The sequence below is a fragment of the Microtus ochrogaster genome, chromosome 8, assembly GCF_000317375.1.
Source record: "Microtus ochrogaster isolate Prairie Vole_2 chromosome 8, MicOch1.0, whole genome shotgun sequence".
In the NCBI taxonomy this organism is placed as follows: domain Eukaryota; kingdom Metazoa; phylum Chordata; class Mammalia; order Rodentia; family Cricetidae; genus Microtus; species Microtus ochrogaster.
In genome coordinates this window covers 17,474,178-17,479,587 of record NC_022015.1, presented here as the reverse complement: position 1 = coordinate 17,479,587, position 5,410 = coordinate 17,474,178, and the positions used below count along the sequence as shown (strand labels likewise).

Genomic DNA, 5,410 nt, shown 5'->3' with positions numbered 1-5,410 from the left:
CTGGTGTTGGATCTGCTACAGGAGACATTAAAGAGGATAAACAATACCACCCTGTCAATAAATGCATATGTGAGCACCAAGGAGGGATCAAATAGCCTTTTTATATTATAACAAGCTAATTCAAAAAATGCAGAGTCAAAGGCCATAACTTCTGCTGTTAATAAATCAATTTGTTTGGGGGGTACATTGAGGGCAAGAAAGGGGAGTATATACATTATTCATCCTGGGTTATTCCCTCCTTGGTGGGAGGAAGCTGATCCATGGCTGGGCGTACATCTCTTACTGGGACCCATATTGACCTTGTGGCAGTCTGAGGAAAAACACAACCATACCCTCTCCCATGGGTTAGCAGGGAGAGATTTTTAATGCTTGTAAGTTGGCCTAAGACCCTTGTCATCAAAACTGATAAAATCCATATGGAAAAGGTCCTCTGTTAAGGTCAGATGAGGATCTCTCCTAGCCTCTGGTGGGAAGGTCCTGAACAACAGCTCCGTAAGAGCTCTGATGGTCCTCTCCACAATGGCTTGTCCCTGTGGATTGGAGGCGATGCAATCCCTTCCAAGATCTCTAAAAGTCATTGAACTCTTGAGAGGCATAGGCAGGGCCATTATCAGTCGTAAGTTTTCAAGGTACCCCCATAACTACCATGGTCAACTTAAGGGCCTTTGACTTAAGGGCCATTGACAGCTTTCTCTCCAGAAAGGATGAGGGCATAAACAAAGGGGAATAGGTACCTATTATCACATGGACATGTTTAAGATTGCAAAAGATGGCATAGTGCGTATGTGCTGGATGAAGTTGTAGTGGTGGCTGAGGAGCTAGATGGCAAGGGGCTATTATTCTCACTTTTAGGTGTGGCCAGGAGTAGCAAGGGAAGAAGAATTGACAGGTGGACTCAGCATCCCAACAGCATGCTGCACTCTGGGGCAAACGAGGGAACTGTGGAGGCAGGGGGTGCTGACAGATCCCTCAACCTAAGGGACTCTAGGGAACTTTGTGCCAGTGAGTGATGTTGCAGATGAAGCAGGGGCCAGCTCCAGGAAAGCAGCTGTAGGTTTGGAGTCTGAGGAGGTGCTGGCCAATGGTCCTGTCAGTGATGAGACAAGGGGGATCGGGAGGTTGGATGTTTTCGGAGGTGAAGAGGTTGTAGAAGTTGCTGCTACAGCAGGTTCTGAGAATGGTGGGAATGGAGTCCCTGCATCTTCTTCAAGCTCCCCAACAGTGGGTTAGAGCTAGGAGCTGGGAGGGAGGCCGGTACGGCAGCAGGCCCCACAGCAGGCAGGGTGAACATGGAAGGAGGATTGGCGGCAGGTGGGGTTCCAGTGGCTAAGGTGGAGGCATCTTTTCTCTTGTCCTCTCTGACCTTGTTAAACCACTGCAGTAAGACTTTCCTCTCCATGTCCAGATGTTCTGCAGTGATGGAATAGCCAAGCTCAGGGGATGGAGACAGGGTGAGCTGGTCCCCTTGCTGAGAGGGCAGAAACTGAATTTTGTGTTTGTATTGCCCAGGGCTGCCTGGCACGGGTGGGGAAGTCCACGAGTTCTTCTGCCCCCCATTCGCTGTACCTGTAACCTTTTCTCTTGGGAACTCTGTCTATTACTAAGGGAATTGAATAACTGGAAGGGTGACAAGGCTCTTCCTCTCTTGTTTTCTTGGCTAGGCTCTCCGGTGTCTGGGAGCAGGAGGAAGGGGGTGTAAAATGGGGCCACTCCTCTTACACAGCAGAGTGCTCCATGGGTGGGGCTGTGGGAGCTGGTGATGACATTGCAGGTGGAGCTGGGGATACCTCCTGTGCATGTACCCATCAGGGAGCTCACAGAGGATATACAAGATCGTTTGTTCAAGTGGTCATCTGAGCTCTGGGAAGCCAGACTTCTCTTCAGGGAGCCAGGCTTAAGCACAAAGGCAGCAGGGATTGTTGACCACAAGAGGCTCTAAGGCTGAATGCCCCCTCTCACTGCTATCGTGGTGTCTTCTCTTGTTTTTCTGGCCATTGAGCAGTAGCTGGTCTTCTTTCTCCACTGTCCTTTTCTTCTTTTCTTTAAGGGTGCTCAGCAAGTCTCCTTTATACAAGGGTCTGGGGCATTACTTGATGGTGAAGACAGTGTTGTGTTGTATATCTACTCTGGCAATGGTGAGTGAAGTAACTTGCTGTCTGGAGGGACAATCCTCACAGTTACTGGGCTACACAACATTCTTGAGTTCCATGCAGACAGCACTGCTTTCTTGTGACCGCTATCCAGCACACTGTTGCAGGGCCCCAAGTGAGGCATCCTGGGTCTGCTGAATGGGATATTGTCTTTGGGGTGTTATAACAAACTGACTGAATAAAGACCCACACTCTCAGTGGGGTAGCCTCTTGGGAGGGTAGTAAAAGTGGGGTGGGGAGCACAGGATAGACTTGATAGACTCCCTGGGCCACTGACACAGGCAGTGGGGAGAATAAGTGTGGGTGGCGGCCTGTCCTGTCCCTAGAGTCCTACTCTAGGGCAGGCTGGAGTAGGGTCAGGCTTGCCCAGGTAGCTGCCCATGAGTAGGAGCTCAGTGGGATCCAGGCCTCCAAGCACGGATCACAAAGTCTACTGTTGACTGCTGACTTAGCCATAGCCTGCAAAACAGTGAGTGTGTAACAGAAATAGATGCCTTCCTAGCAGGATGGGCAGATAAACCTGACAGACAACACAGAAGAAGAAAAGGATGGGAATCCCAACATTTACCTGCCAAAGAGACTGAGGGGGTCTTTTCACAGAAAATACACTATATTGGGGGCCCTGTCTAGCACTGGGGGTGAGGGGTGGGAGACTATTAGAAACTGTTCCAGGCAAAATGCAAAAATTACAGCTGCAATGCACGAAAGACTCTGGCTAGCTCATCCCTTTCCCCAATGAATAAGGGGCGGGGCCAGTTCTCTGGCTTTCACAACCCCAGGGTCTGCTCTCTCACACCTATACTTGCAGGGCCAGCTCTACTGTGTGGTCCAGGTGAGGTGTAGTGTAGGATCCACTCTCTAGAATCCTGCATCTATGAGGGCCAGAGACTGCTCTCCTGCTCTTATGACATCAGGACCAGCTCTCCCACCTGCTTCAGGCATTGGAGGGGGGCATCTCTCCCATGCTTCCACAAGACAGATGAGTAATGGGGACAGCACTCTCCCATGTTCCTAACTTTGGGGCTGGCTCACCATACCTCTGCCAAGAGGAAAGCTCTACTGTACTGCCCATAAGTGAGGTGCAGGGTTTCCTGAGTGCTTCAGCTGGTAAGGAGGAGGGTCAACTCCCTCACCCATCAAAGGTGACAGGAGCAAGGGGGCATCTTCCCCATACCCTTACCACCACATGGCATATGAGGGGGTATGTCAGCTCTCCCACTCTCACACACCCAGGGCTTCCTCACCTGTGGCTCTGTCAATAGGGTCAGCTCTGCTATGCAGCCAAGGCAAGGAACAGTACCCCCTCTCCCGGGTGCTACAGATGGTAAGGGGAAGGTCAGTTCCCTCATCTGTTGCAAACAGTGAGGGGTATGAAACAAGGGGGGTATCTCGCCCCAGCCCATACTGCTCTGCATGACAGATGAGGGGTGGAAACAGCCCTTCCATCACAACTTTGGGGATGATTCATCCACATGTCTGCCAACAGAGTTGGCTCTATTATGCTGCCCAGGCAAGGTGAGGGTCTGTTCTCCCAAGTGTTGCAGCATGTTGGGGGTGGGCAGGAGCAGCTCTCCTGTTTTTATTACCTCAGGGCCAGCTCTCCCTCCTGACTTCAGGCATTAATGGAGGTGGAAGGTATTTTCTCCCCATGCCATCATATGCCAGATGAGGGGTGGTGATGTAGGATTCCCCTCTGTATGCTATGAATATATTTTGTTGCCGTTGGTTATTAAAGAAGCTGTTTCAGGGAATGGTTTAGTAGAGTAAAGTCAGGCAGGAAATCTGAACAGAGATATGGAAAGAAAGTAGGTGGAGTCAGAGAGATGCCATGTAGCTGCCGAAGGAGAAAGATGCCAGACACCAGCCAGAACCTTACCGGTAGGCCACAACTTCATGGTGATACATAGATGAATAGAAATGGGTTAATGTAAGATGTAAGAGTTAGCAAGAAATATGCCTAAATATTGGCCAAACAGTATTGTAATTAATATAGTTTCTGCATTATTATTCATGTCTGGGCAGTCAGGAGGCAGTCTACAAAATGGCACCTTACATGGGAAACTACATCCACATAAAAACTGAGAGAGATTGGAAAGGAATTCTAGACACAAAAGAACAGTTAATCATAGTTTCTTGGTAGCCAAATTTTTTCAGATAGACTCTGTTTGCTAAAGACAAGCAGAGGCACAACTTCTTTAAGAGAATTCTTCTTTACCCAGTGTTATGCACAAAAAAAATTGTATGGCTTCTTTAAGATCCAACTTTCTGGTTCATGCTGGCAGAATGAGCTCTGGTTCTTTAGGGAGGTCCTGCACTTAAATAGTGTCTTTGTGCAGCATGTTACAAATTGCTTAGTGGAGTGGCATCGACCCTCTGAGTCCCTGGAGCTGGGGCAGTGTACATGGTTCACAGAGATGGAGAATATCTTCTGCCATGTTGGACTGGGCAGAACAAACAGGCAGGACCATGGAGTTGGTCATAGCCATGCCTGCTTAGCATTTAAAAAAAGTGTTCCTGGTCAGAAAATGATTATAGATAAACAATAAAGACAGATTCAGATAAAAAAAAAAGACCCCTAGTTTTGTCACAATTAGATAAATGTACATAGGCTTGAGAGAGAGAAGAAAAATGGTATAGAAAGTTAAAAAATAAAACTAAGTCTTTTAAGAAATTGTAAAAGTAATATAAAAGAGTACAGACAGACATAGATTAAAGGAGTACAAGTAATTTTAAAAAACCACATAAAGATGGAAAATGCACAAAGAGTCTGGATTATGTATACTATTGTGTTTTCTTTAAAACATATTGTTTTTAAAGGTTTCTTGATTTCAAAATTTAAGCCTAAGGACATGTTGCTTGGGAAAAGCTGTTGTGCTTTGTTTCCACAGAAAATGAGAACCTGTGCATTTCTTCCAGGCTAATATGGTTTGATCAAACAAGACCCCCTGAAGTGACTACCTGGGTGATCCAATATCTACAACAGCTTCAGGACTGATGGCTGAAATTGACTAACCCTTGAAAGACCTGATTAATAGTGCCCCAAATCAGCAGGAAGTAATCTACAAACCTATGCCCAAATTACCAAATATTGTTTATAAACTATTGTTTTCATTAAAGGAGGTTGATTGTGAGTGATTAATGTTCACAGTCAATGTCTACAAAAAATAAGGAGGATATGATATAGAGATAAATACTTTGCATTGGTATGGATCTTGGTCTACTGATACAAATTTAAGGTTGATGTTATTACACTGTATATA

At 46.8% G+C, this 5,410-nt stretch overlaps 1 pseudogene; it reads right to left on the bottom strand.

Annotated features, from left to right (window-relative positions):
* Nucleotides 1-974: 974 nt before the first annotated feature.
* On the bottom strand, nt 975-2,196 carry LOC101984374 (annotated as a pseudogene).
* Nucleotides 2,197-5,410: the final 3,214 nt, after the last annotated feature.